Source organism: Aethalodelphis obliquidens, unplaced genomic scaffold, assembly GCF_003676395.1.
Source record: "Aethalodelphis obliquidens isolate GAN/ISIS:26980383/991018 unplaced genomic scaffold, ASM367639v1 scaffold1, whole genome shotgun sequence".
Classification (NCBI taxonomy): domain Eukaryota; kingdom Metazoa; phylum Chordata; class Mammalia; order Artiodactyla; family Delphinidae; genus Aethalodelphis; species Aethalodelphis obliquidens.
The window spans coordinates 47,456,125-47,479,247 of record NW_020837945.1 but is presented as its reverse complement, the minus strand read 5'-3'; the positions used below and the strand labels follow the sequence as shown (position 1 = coordinate 47,479,247).

General features: G+C 39.7%; 1 protein-coding gene across 3 annotated transcripts in view; it reads right to left on the bottom strand.

The window, feature by feature from the left end:
- Positions 1–23,123, bottom strand: part of CMSS1 (cms1 ribosomal small subunit homolog) — a 381,549-nt gene that overhangs the window by 57,319 nt on the left and 301,107 nt on the right. The window lies entirely within an intron of this gene.

The following is a 23,123-nucleotide window of genomic DNA, read 5'->3' as shown; positions in this document are numbered from 1 at the left end:
CAGCTTACAAGGTGACGCACACACAAAAAAGATAGTATAAATTAAAAGTGGGAGTGAATATGAAAGAAAAAAATTAGAACTGAAATCAATCCAAGAGTTACACTAAAGATGTTATAATGACCTATATATTTGCCAATGTGAAAAAAGGAAACCTTATCACTATTCAGAGTGGCCAGTGGCTAAAAACAATAATAGCAACAACAACAAAACAATCAATTCCTCAGGAGAAGTATGATTTTGGGTTCTTAATAATTACAACACAAGTCAAAATGCACAGCAACTTCCTTTGATAACTTAACAGCTTTGAACTAGGCCTAAAAGGTAATTCTGGTTTTCACACAAGAGAAACTACCATGTCATGTTTTAAAGAACATGAAGAGTAGACTACCTCTCTGAACTCCTGCAGCAAATTCCATTTACAGAAACCAAAGCGGATGAGACCCAGTGAACTCATTAGTTGTTGAAACAGTTTCAGGACCAAGGGAGACAGGCAGGGTGACTATTTCCGCGTTTGCTGCAGGGGAAGAGACAAAAACCCACCTACCATGCTACAGGAATAAATAGGTCTTCATGGAGATATTTCACCTTATTTTGTAAATTGTTTTAACTTCATGATTAGGACTTGGTGGCAAATATTACACAATCTTTTTACATCTTATGTTTCTACTGAGGACTGTTCCGGAGCGCCACTTTCTATGTTGTACATCTTGCTGCCTTCAGGCCCCAGGGCAGGGTTTATTTATGTTGGCTATTTTATACTTTCTTCACTCAACCCTCCAGTTTCCCTTACTTTTATGCCAAGGAATGAGCACAGAGTTTTTCCTTTTTATAATTTATATATGCAGAAAATACATCCAAGTCAGTAATGCCCCTTTCATCCACAGGAAGAATCTGGGGCTACCTGACTCATCGACATGACAAGCCCAGAAACAGAAAACGCAATCTGGCTGAAAGGCAAAAATGAGTGGAAACTTCTAAGCCAGTATACAGCTAAGGTGCTATGTCATATGAAATTAATTCTCTGAGGTCAACAATTAGAATCAGGTTACAGCCCATACATAATTCTCCCTGCTAATTACGTGACCCAATATTTATTTCATTGAGCGAGATGCCCAGCCATGACTTCCAAGTGTGGGCTTGGGGCAGAGGGAAGGGAGCAGCCAGCCAGAGAAATAGCCACCCCTTTCTTTTACAAGCAGACATGTATCCCACGTCCCCAGCTGAGACAATTTCCCTACCTTTCTAAGTGAGAGATCAGATGTGTCGTGCTCCTCCCTTTCCGGCAAAATGAGGCATTTGAGATCACGGAGCTCTTTAGTAAAATGCATAAGATGCCTGAAGAAGCTGAGTCTGTTCTGTCATGAGAACCTGGAGGTGAGATGGTAACAAAACCACCTTGTGTATGGGAAAGAGGAGGAAGCCAGGCAGGAATGGAGTGGCTGGAATGGTGTAGGTATGCATCTTTGGACTTCTGAAGATGTATCCCCCCAATAAAGACATTCAGAGTGGCAATAAGAAGGAATGCCACTTGCCATATGGAAATGTTGGATGAATGAGAGTACCATGAACAGGAATCACTAAAATCCAGGGAATAAATGAGGACAACAGCCCTCACTTAAATGAGGTGTCAAGCAGTGCCCGAGGGGTTGGTGGGGCTGCGGAACAGCAGACACTGGATCTGTAAGCTGGCACCTCCCATGTGAGACTCACCAGTAATAGAAATAATCGCGTCAGCAGATGCTATCACCCTACGGTGAGTGACTGCTCTGTGCCAGGCACCGCACCAAAAGTTTTATGCCTATGACCTCGCTGAGGAGTGCTGCCCCCTCCCTTCCCACACAGCTCCCAGGTGGTCCTTTGCCATTTGGGGACATTTTTCCCCTTATGGGATGTCCTTGATGTTCAAACAAGTCAATGGCACCTGAATAACAAAGCTGGGTGCTGAGGATTTTGAGGATGGGGAGGCATCTACCCCATGACTGGTTTGCTGCTGGCCCTGAATCACGAGGCTGCTGAGAGGGTCAGGGTCACCAGCTGTGTGACCTGGGGGCCGATGGGAAGGTGTGACCTCCCCAACCTCTTGCTTTCTCCCATCATTCTTATTTCTGCCCCAAAATCGACACATGGTGAAAGAAAAGAAGGGAAAGACTGATGCCTATAGCTGAAGTGTGCAGTTTAATGGCCAGAAACCAGACTTGTCTCATGTAATCAAATCATCATAGTGTCGGTGACAGAGTAAAGACAGTTGAAAAAACAGTTACTATTCCAACTCCCAATTTTCAAGTTATTGTTGGGGCTGAAATTTCTCTCACCTCAAGAGTTTTTATTCTGGAAAATATCCAAAGCACACTTTTTAGCCATATTCGGGTAACTGAAACATGAAAAAAATAGCAATGTTTTTCAGCCATATTAAACTCTAACCAGATGCTCTTAAAAACCTTTTTGCATGTACACAGCATCTTTTATTTTAGAGGAGAGTCATTTTATTTGCCCTGAATTATATCCACCGTAGACTGAAAATACTCTTTACGAGCCACAGTAACCCACTGATGCATACAATCTCCAGAGAGGAAGCAAAGAGGACCCCATCGGCCTTTCTAATTCTCCCTCTCTACTCACACCACTGGGAATCCAAGTCAGATCAATTTAACAAACATTTACTGAATACTTTCTGCATACCAGGAACAAAGCTGAAGAACGTGGAAAGTTGGCATGAATTTAACCAACTTGCAAAGTGAAAATGACATGTAGGATTCCTGTAAAAAGTATTAGGGCCAGGACCCTACCTGAATAGCTCACCTGACTGTTTGGCTCACCTAAAAGGCAGTGCTTCTGGCACCTTTTCTTCTATTAACCAGTAGGCAAAGAGAGAAATGGCTTGGTAATTTGGAGGAAAAGCAGCGTGGAGAAAAGCTATGACAGACTATTCTCAGGTCACCACCCTCAGGAAAACCCCAGAGCATGACCCAGCAGTAACTTGCTTGGTCCCCCACCAACCACTTTGACTCCTTCCATCCTCTACGTGAATGCCAGAAAGATCTTTTAAACATGTAAATAAACTATATAAACTTCCAGGTTAAAACTCCATTATCAGTTTGCTTTTATACTTAGAATTACACCTGTACTCCCTACCACAAACCAAAGGCCCTGCCATGACTGGGCCTCCACTTACCCCTTCAGCCTCCCCTGTTCTCCTCCTTGGCCCACTATACCCCAGGCACACTGACCTCCTGCGGTTCCTAGAACATGCCACCCCGCTTCTTGCCTCAGAGCATTTATGTTTATTGTTCTCATACCTGGACCACTCCTCCTGGTCTAGCTCCTTCACAATACTCAGGTCCAGCTTAAATGTCACCTCTTCAGAGGTCTCCTCTGACATCCAAAGTGGGCCCTCCCCTCCCTCTCCATTCTCTGCCATGATTTTCTCTTACTTCCTACCATAGCTATATCACAAGTTATAATTAACTGATTTATTTGTTAACTTTTAATTTATTTGATCCCTCCCATAGATTTAAAATTCCAAGATGGCAGGAACCAACAACATCTGTTTTTTTTGTCATATCTTCAGTGTTCACGATAGTCTCTGGACACAGCAGAAAGGCAATAAATAATTGTTGGATGGATGAATAAAGTGAATATAATTGCAAATAGTAAATTAAAAAAAACAATAGAAATGGGTCAGCTTTTTATTTTATGTTTTTGCTACCATAAATACTATTATACTACTGTAAATCTTGGATTTCTCTTTGAGGTTTTTCATGTATTCATTTTAACCAGGACCACCCTGACTGAACTTAAGAGGCTAAAAGAATGAAGACCTAACTTATGGCTACAATTAGAAAGTTTCAAAATGAATGCTTTATAACACCGGGTTTGGCATATAATACATTTTAAATAAGGGAGGATTAGCCCTTTCTCATTTAAAGATATTTGTGGTTGAAAGCAGAGCTGCTATTATGTATGTAGCGCAGTGTTTCTTAAGAAAAAATTACAAAAGAACCTTAAAGTCAAGCACCAGAACACTAAGAATGGAGATTATACGATGCATTCCTGGAAAGCTATTGTGAAGCTGGTCTGAGTGGAACATCCTTGTCACCCCGCCATCTGGCTCTGGCTTAGGATGCCAAACAATGGAGTTGCATGGAAACTCAGAAGTACCCTGGGTACCAGGCCTTCCTCCTCACCCCTGCCCAGCGACTAAAAATTAAGATCTGGAGTCTTCAGACTGTGTTCTGTCTGGTTCTTTGGCCCGTAAGAACCATGACTGGTCTGGCCACACCAGAAAGGGAGGTCTAGAGTCCTCTTCCTGCCTAGGGATGCTTTCTGGAGGGCCCAGAGTGAGCCCTGGCCACTGGTTTACTGGATGCAGAGGAGCCTTTCTCTGATCACGTCCTGACTTGCTCAGCCCTTAGGATCAATCGTTCTCCTTGGTTTCCTCAGTGTATTTACTTTTTCTGCTAGGACTACAGCTGCTCAGCACCTAGTTTATTTGGATGGGGTTCAGCTTCCTTGTATAATTCTTGTCTTTCCATGTCTCCTGCTCCACATTCCCTAACTGCTGCTTGGGTTCTGGCCCCAACTCAGGCAGCTCACTTGGAATCACGCTGTAGCCCCCTACCCAGATTCTCCCTGCAGGGCAGAAATACCCCCTTGCATTTGTAAGGTTGTAATGTATGCTGCTGGTCCCCATGCTGGGGCCGACTCACCCATTCCCCATCCCCACCCCACAGGGGTCCTAGCATCCTTCATCAGTAAAGTGCATAGAGGTGACACTAGTAGCCCCCTCAGGTCACAGGGATAGCCTTGCTTAAACCCAGGGATGACTTTGGGGAATCTGGGATATAGTGGCTTCCTTAAGGCTTTATGTCAAGTAGAGGGCACCCAGTGGTGTGAAATTTAAACCTGAGTTACACAATTTTCATGAATAAAACATGAGGCTAAAGTTAGATGAGCACTGAGTTTCTTCTCAGGAGAAACATACCAGAGTCCCACAAAGAGGCCTTCTGGTTCCAAATCCTGAAGGTTTCCGACTATACCTCCCTGACTATAATTTTTCTGCTAAAATGCCTCTGGTGGCTCCCCACTGTCTATGGAATACAGTTATAACATCTGGCATCAAAGCATCAAGGCTCTTAACATCTTGGACCCAAATAAAAATTCCACATTACCTAAGACAAAGCTGGACACCTTACTCCTGTCCTTCGGGCATGGGGGCAGCTTGCCACTGCTGAGCCCATCATGTGCTCTCGTGCCAGCGTGCCTTTGCTCACATGGTGCCCTCTGCTGAGAATGCTCTCCTTTACCCTTCCCCTGGCAGAAACCTACTCCTCCTCCCCCAAGGCATCCAGTTCAAATATTTCCACACCCACCTCTACCCCATGCAACCTCTCTGCCCTGCAGTTCACATAGACTCAGACAGCACTATGTTTAGCCCTATGTTATAATGCATAAAGCATTACAATTAGAATTTTGATGTGTGCCTCTCCTACTAGATTCTGAGTTTTGCGTGGTATATTGTGGGCACTCAGTAAGTATCTGTTGAAGTGAACTGAAAATTGTGTGCTTATACTTGTATACCTGTCCTTTAGGCTATTAAAGACAAAAGTTACTAAGGCAAGATTTGAGCTGAAAAATTAAACAAGCTTTCTGCTGATATAACATGTCTTTATAAGATGTGTCATTAGAAAGGAAAACAAGATTAGAATGAAACAACATTTTAAAGAGAAGAAGGGCTGATAGGGGAGAAATACTTCTAACTCATGTATTTTCCTGTTCACAAAGGAACTTTCTAGCCAAGAAGAAAACATTGGTCCAATTTGAGATGCTGCTGGAATTATTCCTTCTCTCCTTTTTTCTCTAGTTTTGGGAGAACTAGTACCCATTTGGAAAAGTAATGGAGATGCCAAAGTGAAGAGAGCTATGCAGTGATATATACCAACATGGCTACAGAGTGATGATATAGCTATGCCAAGAGAAAAGCATTACATAATGACATCAAAGTAGGACACTTGAGGAATGTCTTAGAGCTAAAACAGCTGTCACCTGGTATTTTGGCATTCTTGAAGTATATGAAGAAATAGCACCTGGAAACCGAAAAGTACAAATTATTTGTAACAACAAGATTCCGAAGTCAAAAATCTTTTTAAAAAAGTTAACCTGGCGACTTCCCTGGTGGTCCAGTGGTAAAGAATCTGCCTTCCAATGCAGGGGACGTGGGTTCGATTCCTGCTCAGGGAACTAAGATCCCGCAAGCCACACGGCAGCTAAGCCTGCGCGCCACAACTACTGAGCTTGCATGCCTCAACTAGAGCCTGCGTGCCGCAAACTACAGAGCCCACGCACGCCACAACTACAGAGCCCATGTGCCCTAGAGCCTGCCCGCCACAACTAGAGAAGAAAAAACCTGTATGCCACAACTAGAGAGAAGGATGTGTGCTGAAACAAAGAGTACGTGCGCCACAACCAAAGATCCCGCATGCTGCAACTAAGACCCGATGCAGCCAAAAATAAATAAATAAATAAAATCTTTAAAAATAAATAAATAAAAAGTTAACCTGTTAGCATCATTTTCACTTTAGAAAAATGTGAAACCCTAAAATATGTATAATCCCAAAACATTGCCCACAGGTGGGTTTCAAAAGAAGAGAGAGTCACCTCTCATTATACCAGGTTTTCCTAAACAGACCTGTTTCACTGGGAGATACTTTTCTATTTTGTGGCTTATCCAGACCTCTTTTTTAAAAAAAATTTTTATTGGAGTATAGTGGTTTACAATGTTGTGTTAATTTCAGGTGTACAGCAAAGTGAATCAGTTATACATATTATCCAGACTTCTTATTTTTATGTATAAGTCACTAATCCCACCCTTAGGGAAGATGAAAGAGAGGATAATATGTGAAATTTAAATCTGTCAATTTTGCTGCTGGTAAATGTCTGTTAGGAAAAAGTTTAAAAGCCTGGAATTTAAAAGTGACTGAGAGGTTTAATATGTGTGCTTTCTTCTTTCTTGACCTTCCAGCTCATTGAGATGTTGTTTTAAAGTTGCTTTACTCTAGAGTTGCTTCTTTCCTCTGTCCACTTGGTCAAAGTGGTTGGTGATGCTTCCTCCATACAATACATATTTATTGTGTTCTGACTGTGTGCTTGGGGCTGGGGCTACAGTCTTGGAAGGTGCACTCTGCTCTAGGAACTCCCAGTCTACTGGGGGAGAGACAAGTATGTTGGCAGTTGCAATTAAAGTGGGATTGAGGGTAAGGTGCAGTTAAGCTCTGGGTGCCTTGGGAGTACCAGGGAGGAACATAATCCACGTGGGGTGGGGAGAGGACAGTGGAAGGATGGGTCTGGAATCTGAGTCAGGTAAAAGTGAGGCATGCCCAGGAACACTGTCTGTGATAACCTGTGATCCAGCTCTGCTACTGAGACCCCTGTATTTCTTTTCACAATTCACAGAAATAAACAAACAAAAAACGACAGTTTTAAATGAGTTTCAACCTCACTATATTTTTAAGAACTGATACTGATATATCTCCCAACACCTTACAGACATCTGCAGTGATAGCTATTAGTAAGAGTTGAGCAAAAGGCTTAGAGTTAGGTTTTCCTGGATAATTTTCAAGTCATCAATTGACAGACTCACAGAATATTAGTGCTTAAACAGAACCAAGATATCTTTCAGTGCAAAACCTTCACAGAGGAGGAAATTGAAGCTCAGGGTCAGTGAAAAAATAACCACTAGAAGATTAGGAATATTTTTTCCCTGCTATTTTCCTTCTTTACTTGGTTGCTTGGTCACCTGTAAGTAGGTGGAAAATGACCCTTTAGAGAATCTGTTCTGCTTATGTACACGTACACATAATTCCATCAGCTGTATGTTCTACTACAGAACTACGATTCAGCTCAGCTTTCCTCTTTCCTCCCCTGAAGATATCCATTTGCAGTAGACACTGTGACAGGAAGGCTATAGGAAGGGGAGAGAATGCCTGTCCTTGGGGCTCAGTTTTTGAAATTTAATTGACAGACTAATATTAATCCCATGGATCCAAAGAAATTTTAATCATGATGAAATTTATGATAATTATATTTTAGGATATACACAAGCAGAGACAGTTACGTTAGTTCTGGAAAAGAGGCCCAGTGGATACTGTGCAAATGGAAAATTAAGAATTATTAAAACAACAAATGGATATTATCTCATACAGTTGCTTATATTTCAAAAGTCTATATTATTAGTATAATTTTAAGCGAAAAGCTGTTCTTTAACCCTTTCAAAGCTGACTGAACAAAAAGTGAAAAGTCTGATTTAGGCCCACTGTGGTATGTCAGAATCTCTTCAATATGCCATGTGAAAAGGGGAAGTTTGATAAGGAATTTACTTTTCTGTATTCATAAATACAATACTATAGCAATGCTGTCTAACAGAGATATATTACAAGGCACCTATGTAATGTTAAATTTTCTAGTAGTCTCATTAAAAAGAAAAATGGTAAAAATAAATTTTAAAAATTGTGGTAAAATATAAATAACATGAAACTTATCATCTTAGCCATTTTTGAGTGTATAATTCAGTAGAATTAAGTACATACATTCACACTGTTGTGCAACCATCATCACTATCCATCTCCAGAATTTTTGTGTCACCCCAAACATAAATTCTATACTCATGAAACAATAACTTCCTATTCTCCCTTCCCCCAGCCCTTGGTAACCTTATTCCACTTTCTGTCTCTATGAATCTCACTATTCTAGGTACCTGATACAAGTGGAATCAGACATTATTTATTCTTTTGTGACTGGCTTATTTCACTTAGCATTTGTCTTCAAGGTTCATCCATGTTGCAGCATATATCAGATTTCCATTCCTTTTTAAAGGTTGAATAATATTCCATTGTAGGTATATACTACATTTTGCTTATCTACTCATCTGTTGTTGGACATCTGAGTTGTTTCCACTTTTTGGCTACTGTGAAGGTAAAAATAATTTTAATGTATTTTATTTAACTCAATATATCCAAAGTATTAATATTTCAATATGTAGTTAATATAAAAATAATTAATGAGATACCTTATTTTTTTTTGTAGTAAGTCCCTGAAATTCAATGTTTATTTCACAATTATAGCACATCTCAACTTGGATTAGCCAAATTTCTTGTACTAACTAGCCACATTTAGCTAGCAGTTAATATAGGAGGGTTTGCAGTCAAGATTCGGTAAATCATTGACTCCTCCTGGAATATATCATAGTGGATAATTCTACTTTATTGGTTCTCATACAGCCCAAGTGTTTAGAACTGGGGCTCTGGAGTCAGACCAATCTAAATTCAAATTTCAGATCTCTCACTAATTAGTTCAATTATGTTAGAAAGGTTACTTAGTATTTCCAAATGTCAGTTCCTTTACCTGTAAGGTGGAGAAAAAATACAATTTCTCCCATAGGGTTGTTGTGTGGATTAACATTAGGTAACATGGGGCTTCCCTGGTGGTCCAGTGGTTTAGAATCTGCCTTTCAATACAGGGGACGCGGGTTTGATCCCTGGTCAGGGACCTAAGATCCCACATGTGTTGGGGCAACTAAGCCTGTGAGCCACAACTACTGAGTCCGCACTCTCTGGAGCCCGCCTGCCACAACTAGAGAAGCCCACGTGCCTGCAACTAGAGAAGCCCACACACCGCAACAAAGAATAACCCATGTGCCACAACGAAGACCAAGCACAGCCAAAAAAAAGAGTAACACAAAGTGCTTAACATAGTGCTGCCACAAAATGTTACTAATAAGTAGTAAGTTTAATAAAAATAATCCACTAGATAATATATTCACAAAGGCAAGTACCATGTCTGTCTTTTAATGTGCCTGACACATAGTGGGCACTCATTTAATTAAGTGAATAAATATATGAACTCTTCCTTCAGTCATTATAAACTTTAACTGGTTTCCATGACATCTTTGCAGAAGTAGCATAATGATTTGCCATGAAGATACAGATGGCTTGAGGTACAGAAAAAGTATGAGATTCTTATCTTCTTCTTTTTAACCTTCCTTTTCATTAAAAAAACATTATTTCTTTTCCCTCTCCTTGAGGGAGTAGGGCTGATGAGGCTTAAAAGACTGTAAAGGTGGTGGAAGCAGCCGGCAAGGTGGGAAGACTGGTTACACACAGAGGCAATGAGCAAATCAGTAAATACTTTGAGGATAACAGAAACCAAATTATCCTCACTGTTGGGGGAGGGAGTTACAAACATGGAAAGGGTAAAAGTTAGAACGCTCCATGGTGTTAGATCAGAACTGGAGCTACCAATTTGATCTCTCCGGTATTTGATAGAGATAGAGCAACAGATACGGCTGTGAGTGTGTGTCTATTTCCTAGCTCTTTTGGCTGAGAGGGTCTAGAGGCAATGAGCACACCCTTGTCCAGTGAGCACACCCAATGCCCAGATCTTGGTTTCCATATACTATTTTCCACAATGGACCCAGGTCACTTTGAAGATGCGGATAATTCCAGGGCTGGGTAGAGAAAGTACAAGATGTACATGGAACATCTTCTTGTGCCAGAAAGTAAGAAAGTACTCAGAAAATGATGAGGACTTCTCAAAAGGACACAAGAGCCAGCTGGAGGAGCTTCCACTCGCCAAATCTGGGATCATTTGGGCATCAAAATAAATAATGATATTAATGGAGTATAAGCCTCTGAATAAAATAGGAATCTATAACTGCATACTGATCTAAATAAATACAAAAATAAATAGGGGAGAAGGGAAAGCTCTGCCCTACAGTAGAAAGTTTACTTAGGAAAAATATATTTATTTACATAGTCTCAAATTATCTTCCCAGAAAAATATTTATTAATTGCAAAGGGAAAAACTATAACTTTACAGTGGAAAAATCTGGCATATACCACCTTAACAAAGTGGGGCTGGTATGGACCAACTCCATTTATGTGTCTCCTCATATGATTAACTAAGAATAGTACAACATTGCTTCTGTGATATTCCTGCCCCAAAATGCACAAACTCAGTCTCATAATAAGGAAATATCACACCAACCTAAGGTGAGGAACATTTTACAAAATGTACCCTTCAAAAATGTCAAGTCACAAAAGACAAGGAAAGACTGAAGAACTGTTCAAGATTGAAGGAGAGCCATGACAACTAAATGCTCTACGTATAATCCTGGACCAAAAGAAAAAACAAATTTTCCCTCAACAAATGATATTATTGAGACACTTGGTGAAAAGTTGAATGGGAACTATGGATTAGAAAGTAATACTGTATCAATATTAATTTACTGAATCTGATAGTAATACTATAGTTATGTAGAAAAGTGTACTTGCTTTTAGGATAACAACACTGAAGCATATGAGTCGATTCAGAAAAATATATACACACACGTATATAAACAAAAGGGGGTGGTTGGGAAGAGGGAGACTGGAGGAAAAAAGGTGGAGGGGAAAGGAAGGAGGGAGGGAGAAAGCAAATGTGGTAAAATGCTAGAAATTGAAGAACTTGGGTGAAGAGTATAAAGGAGTTCTTTATTATTCATGTATGTTTTCTGTACGTTTGAAATTATTTAATGATAATAGCTAAAAATAAAGAGCATAGGTTTCGGTGTAACTCAGATCCAAGTTTGAATTCCAAGTCTGATACTTAACATCCATAAGACTCTAGGGAAGTTATTTAATTATTCTGAGCTTTGGTTTTCTTATTTGATCACCAGTACAGGACTAACTGAAAGGGATGCTGTGAGGATTAAATAAAATAATGCACAGATTGAGCACCTGGCTGGTGATGGGTTTGCCTGGTAGAGGGCCTGATACCTAACTGGTGAGGCAGTACATAACTTGCTGAAGAAATGAACACGCTCCTTCCTCCTGCCCCTCCCCCTCCAATCAGAATAACTGATACCACTTAGAGAAAATTAGATTCTTCAAATTTTAGTAATGTAAAGTATGAGATTTTTCTTAACACCTGAATAATATAAAACAAAAATGTTCAATAATCATAATAAATACTATCATACATTTGAATGTTGCTCTGAAGTTTCCTCAGCACTTTGCACCCATGTCTCATGTGACACTAAGTGGAACAGGCAGGCATTCAAGTTAAAGTTCAACACAGCGTTAATAATAGCGAATTTCTGCAGTGCCTTGGGTTATGACTGTCAAAGAAGAGGGCATGCCCTTGTTACTTAAACCTTGAAGGAAGCTTGCATCTGTTCTTGGCTGCAGGGTACAAAATGAGGTGCAGTCTAATGTCCACTGGGGCATTTGTTCTTAAGATGCTGGCACTGCTGTTTGTTTGTGGTTCACCGTGTATCTGGAGCAGTGACAAGGCAGAGAAGGTGAACCAGGTTGTGCCTGGGAGGTTTCTTCTCTTGGCCAAGACGTGCACACGAATTTGAAATTATCCAAGAGGGTAGTTTCAGAGTTGCCTGCCAAAGAGTGCTGTCTCCTAATCTGGAGAGCAGCTGCTGGGCAAAGGCATGCCAATATACACACAAACACACACAGACACACTCATGGAGCCTATACCTGCCTCTACTTGTCTGCTCTGGGCAGATGGCTTCTGGCTTTTGGGTCGCCTCATCCTGCAGCTCAGTACGGTTAGACCCTTTCTTCCGTGGAGACTGGCAAGCTGTGGGGTGAGGGATCCTGAAAGGTCGCCTGTCTTCAGAGTATGAAGGACACTGCTCGGAGAGGGAGGAGGGTTATATTTAGTGTTTGGGCCCAGTCAGTGTTGGGCTCCCCACTGCCTCTCCTCTGCCGAACTCTCAGTGGCCCCTGGTGGCAAGCTCTCCGTGGTTTTGAAGCCTGCAAAACAAAAACTGAGAGGGTGTTCAAAAAAAAAAAAGAAGAAAACGTTGTTGGTCCCTGGATGCCACTGTTGGATTTTGGTGGGGATGAGAAGAGAGGACCACTGGGTGTGATCAAGCAAAGGCACCTGCACGGTAAGGTAAGTGTCCCTATTGCTACTGAGAAGCAGCTTTGGGGATGTTTCTGTGTTATCCAACAACCAGGAACTGCCAACACTGCTCTCCAGAAGCAAGAGCTTCTGGGCATTATGCAAAGGAATAGAGTAAATCTCAGGTGTGATTAAGGGCTTATGAAGGATGATGGCTTTTAGGCTAATATGAGTAACAGCTGCTTGCAAAATAGAGGAACTATCCTGACAGTAGGTATGTTTTGATAAACTGGTAGGTATGAAAGAAGACCAAAATAAAACCTTAAATTGTTATCCTCTTTAGAGTAAGACAACTGGTCAAAAATTTTTAAAAAATGGTTTGGGCAAATGACTTTCCTTGTTAATAGCTTGATTTTGTAAACTGATGTAAATGATTAATACATAATTTCAAAATCATCAAAAATGTGATAACAATGGAGAAGTATACTGGATAGGCTAGACAGGAGAGGAGGAATTCTCTTTTCATGGAAAGACAGAAGAAACCAGCATCTTAAAATGGCAACTAGAAGTATTCTTTTTTCTTTACTTTTGTTCATGTTTCTTTGATGCTAAGATTTGATGAATGAGGGCCAGAAAACAGAAGCACATTTTTGAGGTAGGGTTTTGGAAGGTCTTGGAAGACACCTATAACCCCAAAGAACATGATTGGATATCTATGGCACAACAAATCTCAGTGTCAATGGGAAATAATGCCAGATTGTTGCCAAATGATACCAGAGAAAGTTCTGCTTGCTGTACTTGCTCAGTGGGAGTATTAGTCAATGTTTAGGGTGAATGCGTAGCTTTGAGTAGATCCCCATTCAAGAGAGATATGTGTTCAGCTAAATTTCTTGTGACATATTCAATCACATATCAACTGATGATCACATATCTTCAATATCTATGCAAGTCTCAGGAAGAACTGCAAGAAAAGCAATACATATACTGCTTAGCTACATTCACCATGTTTCATGTGTGTATTAGGTTTGTAATAAGGGAGAGCAGGGGGTAGCGTGGAGAGAACTCTTCCAAACTATGGCAATGTTCTAGCTGCAGCTAAAAATGCTTTTCCTATGATGACACGTTCCAATATATCAATCTTCTATCCCTCAAAACCAAATATTCCAGGTAAATATATCTCTGCAGTTATCAGTTGATGTGCTATTATGAAACTCACATTATACTTAATTAAAAATCAGCATAGGGCTTCCATGGTGGCACAGTGGTTGAGAATCTGCCTGCCAATGCAGGGGACACGGGTTCGAGCCCTGGTCTGGGAAGATCCCACATGCCGCGGAGCAACTAAGCCCATGAGCCACAACTACTGAGCCTGCGCATCTAGAGCCTGTGCTCCGCAACAAGAGAGGCCGCGATAGTGAGAGGCCCGTGCACTGCGATGAAGAGTGGCCCCCACTTGTCACAACTAGAGAAAGCCCTTGCACAGAAACGAAGACCCAACACAGCCAAAAGTAAAAATCAGCATAGACACTTCAAGAGCTCTTTGCTATTGAAAAATAGCAGCAATAATATTCATGGGCTATTTCTACTTCTTTAAGACAAATATGTAGGGCAATTAAGACAGGTCTACTCTTGGAAGAGTTTTTCAGGTAATTTCCCAAAGCAATGTAGAGTTTGGGTTCTTATGATAATCAATGCAAAAATACTCTGTAAAAATTCTGCGATGAAGGAAAGTATTGATTATAAGCAAAAAAGTGCAAAAAAATTTTTAAAAAAGAGTTTAGCTTCTGTTAAAGTTCGTATGTCGTTGTCTTTTTTGCTTAAACTTTTTTGTTATTGAAGTAAAAAATTTGTTAGCCAAGAATTGATCTCAGGTAGTGGCATTGTCATTGGAGATGGAGATACTTTATTGTGGCTTCAAAATGATGATCCATTTGCCTATTGTATGAGACAGACGTTGCAATGTGCCCAGAGTTTGGCAGGTCCAGGAATAGGGAAAAAGAAAAGTAAAGGGCCCTGTATTCTTCAGAATAGAGTCCATGTTATTCCTTGTCTTAACGTAGAGGAAAATTTTCATTACTACTGAAATACATGCCTCGTCTCTTCAGTATGTTACATTAAAAAATATTTAAAGAAAAAATGTTAATTGCTTTTATTTGCCTTAGGACAGAACTAGTGGCCACCAGCATTTAATAGCCATTCATACTGAGCACAGAATAACTTTTTTTTGTTTCATTATAATTAGGTAGAACACTTCTATAGTAAAAGGGCTTAATTAGTTTGCTCATTTATTCATTCATTCAACAAACGCTTAGAGTGCCTACTACGTGCTGGGTTACCGGGGATACAGCAGTGAGTGGGGCTAACGTGGTTTCTACATGCTCTGAGTGTAGAAATCTTCACGGAAGGGCTGATTATTAGTGATTTGAACCTTTATAATGTACATGTTGTTTACCATGGTATTTTCAACTTTATTTCTAATTAAAAGACCAGAAAAATTTTTTTCCTACTTAAAATAGTTTATTTAGTGTCTGCAAGATAGGGGGACAATTCCAGGGACCAAATAATCGGATTGGAATATACATTTTAGTGCAAATACTTGAGTCTTCTTTGAGGGATGTTGACATTTCTGTTCTAAATACAGATGTCAGGCAATAGGCTCACATACTGATAGTTTGCTCCTTCAGAATTGGGTCGGATAAGAAGTCCCTAAGGAGGACATTAGAGCAAAATTCGTATTATAGCCTCATAGCTATCTGGGTCTCAAATCTGATGAAAGTTCAAGATGTTTCTGTCTAATCTGTCTGACCGGAGGCTACAACTAAAAGAGCAGAATACTGTGTTTCTCATCTTGGTTGAGGAAACTTTGTATAATGGCATCAATCTTAACAACAGTGTCGTTTTACACCGAGGAGGTGTCCTACGTTGTTTACAGAATTCGAATATCCATCACTCACTTGATCCTAAGGTGACCCGGCGTGATAGGAAAGGCAGGTATTATTCCCTGTTCAGAAGATGGAAAAACTAAGTTTTAGACCTTTAAGGGATCAGCCCAGCTAATGTTCTCTCTAATGCACAGTCTCATTAAGTAATTTCTCAAATGAAGGACTAGAAAAATTCTGAGTTTTCAACATAAGTACTCATAGTTCGGACTACTGTTTGGAGGTGGGAGCAGCCAACTGGGAACTGATGCTAGGAGAGTTTCAGGCCTCCCCACACCCTATCCTCTTCCTGCCTCTGTTCCCTTCTACATACTCACCCTACAGTTCTTTCCTCTAGCCCTCAAAAACATCAGTTTAGTTTCTAAAAGAGATATAAGCTACTGCTTTTTTCTTCTTTTTAGGAAGGGAACGGGATAGTATAATAGTATACTCACCTATATGTGAGTGCAAATGGAATTTTAAACTGGTTAGTACCAAAAGCCTGGCAACATAAAAAGCTGTCAAATCAGATTAGACCAATTGTCCACCCAGTCCAGATCCTGCTGGGCTGGAAGCATAAGTGGGCCCTTGAGAGAAGCAGTTTATCATGGGTAAGAGAAAATATCACAGGAAAAAATTTTATATGGGGGAAAATGGTAACCTGAGAGCTATACCAACTGAGATATATCAGTTAACTGAGAGCTATATCAAGATAGGCAGAGCTGAACAGACCAGTCTTGAGTGAGTGAAGAAGGTCTTCCTGGTGGATTTTGAGAGTAAACTGATCTGCTGGCAACTGAGATACTGAAGGTAACAGTGTGTAGAGCGCCACTCATAGCTAGTACTGTCTGTTACTACTAGCTATGATCGATCGAATGCACTTTATTTCTTCCTTACATTTTTTCCTGGTATTTGTTTTGTGCCTATTTAAGGTTTATGGTAATTGTTTGTGGGCTTTTAGCTACTTTTCTCTCACGGCTTGGAAAGAATGTCTTAGATCTCCCTGATAGATTTAGGGCCAATCCTTTGACTAGGAAAGTAGAATTCAGGGGAGGATAGGAGTGTGGATAAAGCAGAGGCTGCTTCTGCGCTTCTTCGAGGAGCTGCTGCTCCAGGCCCTGAAACAGAAAGAGACAGAGGCAGCTGCCTCTGAGCCATGGTATTAAACTGCCAGGTTGTGACTGGGACACCAGCTCCTTAGTTTTCAGCTGCTCCAAACATCTTCACACATAGCTATTTTAAGAAACTTTGCATTTGATCAGGGAGCATGTGGGGTTGAGCCTTGTGTTTTCCATTTCAGTTTTAGATCCTAAGCAGATGCAGTTAGTAGTTCAGAATTTAAAAACTTATTAGTGTATTTCCCCCCAACCAGTGCAAAAATAACTTCATATTGGGGAGAAAAATCATGGAATCGAGATGGAGACTTGTTTCTTAAATAAAATGAAAAGAATTTAGAACTTGGATTTTTAAAAAAATCACTAATATTTCCCATCACAATTCTTATTTGGGAAATTTTGGCTAAAAGTATGAAAGAATAAATAAAATCATTTGGCTAGACTCAGGATAATACATAACTATTTGTGCTAGTGCCCATTAATCTAACCCTATATTCTACTTATTATGCTTGGAATATTGCTGACAAGGACATCTTTGTATATTAGGGACATTTAGGATTGCCTGATGATAGCAAATGGTGATTTACCACTTGAACTTTGACAATCAGAGAAAGGTATCCTCTAAGATACCTCACCACCCTCCCTGAAGAGATAGAGTTGAAACAAGAATGAAGGCAACATAAAACAAAAAATTCTTTCTTTTAAAAATCTTTTAAGCTAAGTATCTGTAAATTCCTCTAAAATTTATACAGGTCTTCCTTGGTCTGTTGAAATTCTATATCTCTAATGGTCCACCACATATCTATGAATCTGAACCAGAGTTGCTCAATCTCTTAGTTTAAAAGATACATTTGTACTCTTCAGGAGATTCAACAAAGCAGAAGTGCTGGAATCTGCTGCTTGGATCCAGCTCTGGAAAAATAAAGGAGGTATGGTAACCAATTGTCCAGGTACACCTGGGACTGAGGGATTTCCCAGGCTTCAGGACTTTCAGTGCTAAAATCAGGACTGTCCTGGGAAAATCAGGGTAGTGGATCACCCTAAATGGAGAACACAGACCTGAAATGATCCAATTATAGAGGCTTATTGCTATAGAGGACTGGGGTATAGAAACCAAGTGCCCCAATTCTCAGTCTGGTGCGCTGTATACATGGCAGACTCCTTGTTTAGGGAGATGGGGGGAGAAGTTTGGTCACAAGATTCATCTGTTTATGGAGTTTCACCCTTCCTAACACAAGAGGAGACCTGAAGGCACAATAACAAAGTGTCATCTGGAAGCTTGGGAAGTTCAAGTTTCCCAATGAATTGGCCCAGCTTCCCAGGAAAACAACCAAAACCAAGACTCCAAGATTATTCAGGTATTCCATAGTTATATCTTTTGTTTAAGATTTTACAAGGGCAACATATATGTGCTCACACAAATTCAAGGGGAAATAGTGCACAAAGCATACAAGTCTGCCGATCCACTAAAACAGAGTAAGAACAGAATAAGGGCTGTCTGAACCGAATATACCAATATCAAACAAAATCCCAGTTAGAACTAAACCACTAAATGGATGTATTCATTATCATAGATTTTCAGTGAAAAAAAATAAAGAAATTTTAGGGTACTAAAATAAACAAAGGAAAAAGAATCCTTAGAAAATAACTGATATGGTCTGCTTCTCTCATTTCACAGATGAAGAATTGAAGCCTGAGGAAGTTTTCCCAAGGTCTTAGAACTAGTTAGTGGCAGAGAAATATGCCTGTTTTTCTGAGATAGTTAAAAATGATCAACCTACAGAAATTCAACTCTCTACTCTTGTGTAACAATGCCTATCAAAATTGCACTGTCTAATGTAAAAGGCCACCAGGCAAAAACCCACGCAGAAAACTTCAAGTAGCTGCCTCCAAATATACATAGTTGCCTGATAAATATACAATTACAAGGGAATATAAGCTGATTTTAGTAACAGAGACATTATTGCATGTTCAATATCTGTCAAAACCAACAGGCACCACTGCCGCCCCACCACAGCCCATACTCAATATGGGAGGGTATCACAAAAGAAGATGACTCAGGCCATATTTGGAAGGAGCATATACTTGTCCATTTGTTTACTTATTTTTGTAACAAGCAAATGCCAGGCAACCCAATTTTGATCTCAGAATTATATAGTAACATCTAGATAAGGAGTCACGCTGAACCACTAGAACAGAGTAAGGGCTCTCTGAGTATATCAATATCAAACAAAATCCCAGTTAGTACTAAACCAGTAAATGGATGTACTCATTATCATAATGCATAATGCTTAGGAGCATGGATTTTTCCAGGTGGCATCATGGGTTTTAATTCTAATTCTGTGTGGTCTTCAAAAAGTTACTTAACCTCTCAAAGTTTAAGTTTCCTCAGTCATAAAATGGAGATAATAATTGTACTTGCGTTTTGAGGAACAATAAATGAGAAATATAAAAGGTTAAGTACAGTTAGTGGCAAATAATAAGTGCTCAGTAATCAGGAGATATTGTTATCATTATTAATAATACAGAAAACTCCCACCATGGTGTTATAGATTGGGTCTAACAAAATTCAGTCTTGAAAGTGTGGTATGTCAGGTCTTTCTGAGAAGCTGATAAATGTTACAAGACCCAGGATACACACAGACACAAAATTTGGATCCCTTGGACCAAATTAAGAAGTCTTGGGCTAGAAATGTCACCTAGAAACCAAGGGAACTGGCATTTGAATGATGTCTTTTCTTTGGGACCCTAAGAACCACTGCTTTAGACACTATATGCCCCCAGACAGGTGTGAGCTTAAAATGCCAAATTTTGTGGTTTTGGCATAAAAAAAACTCCAGAAAGTTGATTATTAAAGGTAAACCACAAATTTCTTTGACCTATGTTAAATTAAGTAGGAATATCCTTTTCCCTTCCTTGAGATTCTCTAGCCATAAGGAAGTCACTATTATTCTTTTTTTTTGCAATTCTTTTGCTCTCTCCTCCCATAAAATTTAGATCGTGTAATGGAAGTTCCATCAAAATATGATAATTTATGGGCCCACAGCACAAAGGATTTTGAGGAGACAATGAAATTCCTAATGTGTGCAAAATATTCCAGAATGGGAAATGACTCTTCCTGTGTACCAGTAATTATTTATGTAACAGTACCTTGGGAGAATGTTAATGGTAGAGCATTAAATTCCTCCTTTTAAAACAAGGCACTTCCACAGGGTTTTATATCTTCTTTCCTAATTTGGAAAGACAGCATTTGTACACACAAAATAGCAAGTTTTACTATTTTACTGTTAAGTGGTTAGGTCAGGTTTCAGACAGACTGTCCTGATGCATTAATACCTGCCAATTGTGTGGAAGGAAAGCTCCAGTTCAAACCATGACAGAGTTGTGGATCCATCACTATTAAAGTAAGCAAAGTAACCAGCAAATTCCAATAACAAAAAAGTGCCAAAAGAGGCCATAATGCCTACTGAAGGGAGAAAAACTTTAGTTTACCTCAAATTCACATGCACTTAGTAATTTCCCCAGATGGCATCATAAAACTGCAATCATGACTAAAATAATCTAAGTTATTTCAGCACGTAATTCTATTATTATGTTCCCATCCACATCTGGATAGTTCATTTGTAAAAGGCAATTTCAGTTGAGAAAAGAACTCAAAAAGTTCCGCTAGGTCTAGTGGAACTAATCTGTATATAAACAAGGAATTTTTTTCAAGCAGTATGGAAGAAAATAAAGATTTTCACCTGTACTTGCAGCACTAAAACAGTAGTTCAGTGTGAACTGGTAGCTACAAATTTACTTCTCTTGGCTCTGTCACAAAATCCGTAAGAACTTAATGCTTTCAGGGTTAGATCAGATACACATTAGTGGCAAAATGCCTGTCACCATTTTAGTGGGACTTTTGCATTTCAATCCATTGCCCTAGTGACCAGAAAACATTTTCCTTGGTGTTTCCTTTAGCATATTTCTGCTATCTTATTAATTTTCAGCAGTTTTTTTTTAAACAGCAAAATAACCTCTGGTATTTTAAAATTTCCAAAAATGTGAAAACATACTATAGGGATCAGAGTATCAGCCTGGGATTAGTGGAACAGCCAGTCAAACACCACTTGAGTGAATCAGATGGCATTTAACTCATCTAAAGGACTCCAAAGGGAGTTTGCATTCCTAGCAGGAAGGTGAGCAACATGCCCTAGCACAGGGTAGGGTACAAGCTTCTGAATCTAAAACTCTCACAAGGACACACAGTTACAGAAGATGATGCCCATGCATGAAGGCAGACTTTTTTTTTTTTTAACTAAGTGATCATTCTCTAGGTCTCAACTGTTCTTTGGGTAAAAAGCCAAAGTAGGGCTTCTTGGAACAATCCTCCACCAGGTAGCTCTAGATCCTCTGCCACTGTTTCTCACTATCTCCACCAGAGTCCTTGCCCCAGAGGTCCTACTGTACCTTGCTTAATCCTGAGATTAATAAATCTGTCCAGATGGGAGGATTGTTGAAACAGATCCAGATTAGCAGATTTGTAGAATGGGTGCAGCCTAGACTGGCCTGGAGGAGGAATGAGATTCCACAAAGTCAGACATCATCAACAAGTGTACACCTCTGGTGGTATTCTGCAGTCTGGAAGCATGCACTTCTGCTTGTAATGGTATCCTGACTGTCCCGACTTGTTTCTGTGTCCTTATGATGAATCAGTCTCTTCTGATTTACTGAGGAGGTGTTTAGGTCTGATTGTTCCATTAACCCCAGCCTATCACTGACAGTAATTTCATATTTCCTGCATATCTTATGCCTAGCACACATAGATGTGTTATTTAATTGAAACCATAGGAAGTATATTCTGACTGCCTTGGTTTCTAGACTCCCAAGCACAACTCTGTTCACACCAATAAATGAGTCTGATGGCAAGAAGCTACGTGAAAACAAATGACTTCCAAGATGAGTTTTATGTGAGAAAGAGTAAGAAGAGGAAGCTCACTGATTAAAAAGGGTTTTGTTTGTGGAGAAGTGAGTGGTGAGAACAATAGTTAAGTATGGGCTTCTGCAAAGGTAACTAATCTGAAACATCTCCTGGGATTGTATCATCTTGACCTAGCAGTTGTTTTTCTTTCCTACTTTCCAAACTACCTCTGTGTAAGGATTAATGACCTTCCCTCAGCTCATTAACTCAGACCATCATTAATCTCCAGGAAATACCTTGTCAGTATTGCTTAAAGGATACATGAGAAATGCTTTGTTTTACATTAAAAATGGTTAATCATACAGCTCTTTAACTACCCTTTTCAATGATTACTGAGTCTTCTTGGAATTCCCTTTGCCCCAGAATTTGTTAATATTTTACTCACAGTCTTACTTGTAAGCTGTGAAGTTAAATAGAAACTGCAATTGATCCAAAAGAAATGCCTTCCTGGAGGGTAAACTGAGTTTTCAAAAACACATGTAAAAAAGGATGTTACTAAACTAAATTCCTGTAATTCATATGTGTTTTATGTACTTGGAAACTGAATGTTGCCAAACCCAAATCTACATTATTGGTCAGCTCCAATTATGGGCTATTTCAATTTTAATCTTTGGTTGGAGAATACATTATCTACTAAATCAGCTTTGTAAAAAGTCTAGAAAAATTGATATAGGCATAAATATTTGTGTACTTTTAGAGGAATGTTTATGAGACTTAAACAATACTTGTTAAATGTTCTTGTGGACATGCCAAGAAAAGGCTAAAAGAGTAATCGCTATAGCCAATTATAGCAGAAAAAAAACTCATAAATGAGGTCTCCTATAAACATAAATTATCTCATGAGGAAAAAGTTAGGTAAAGGCAGATATTTTAATAGAAATATTAGAGTGAAAGCAAAGGTGAGGTTTTGGCTGTGACAGAGAGAAGTGCTGACAGAAGCAGAAAACATGGAAGGGAAGAACCAAGGATGCCAGAGGCTGGGCAGTGAACTAGCTATGCTAAAAACGGTGGCTCAGTCTCTGAGGTAAGGGAAAAATAACAGAAATGATTGTTTTCATTCTCAGTTTTCCAGAACTTCTCTTTCACTTGAGGAGAGTTAGCAAGCTGAGGGCATTGATGTAAATCACCAAAGCAACAGGGCCAAACTCACTGCCATTCCTGAAAAGTAGGAAGAGGCCCTCAACATAGGCCTTGGTCAGCCAGCTCTGCACTATATTCTTCTCTGCCTTAGTCACTGGC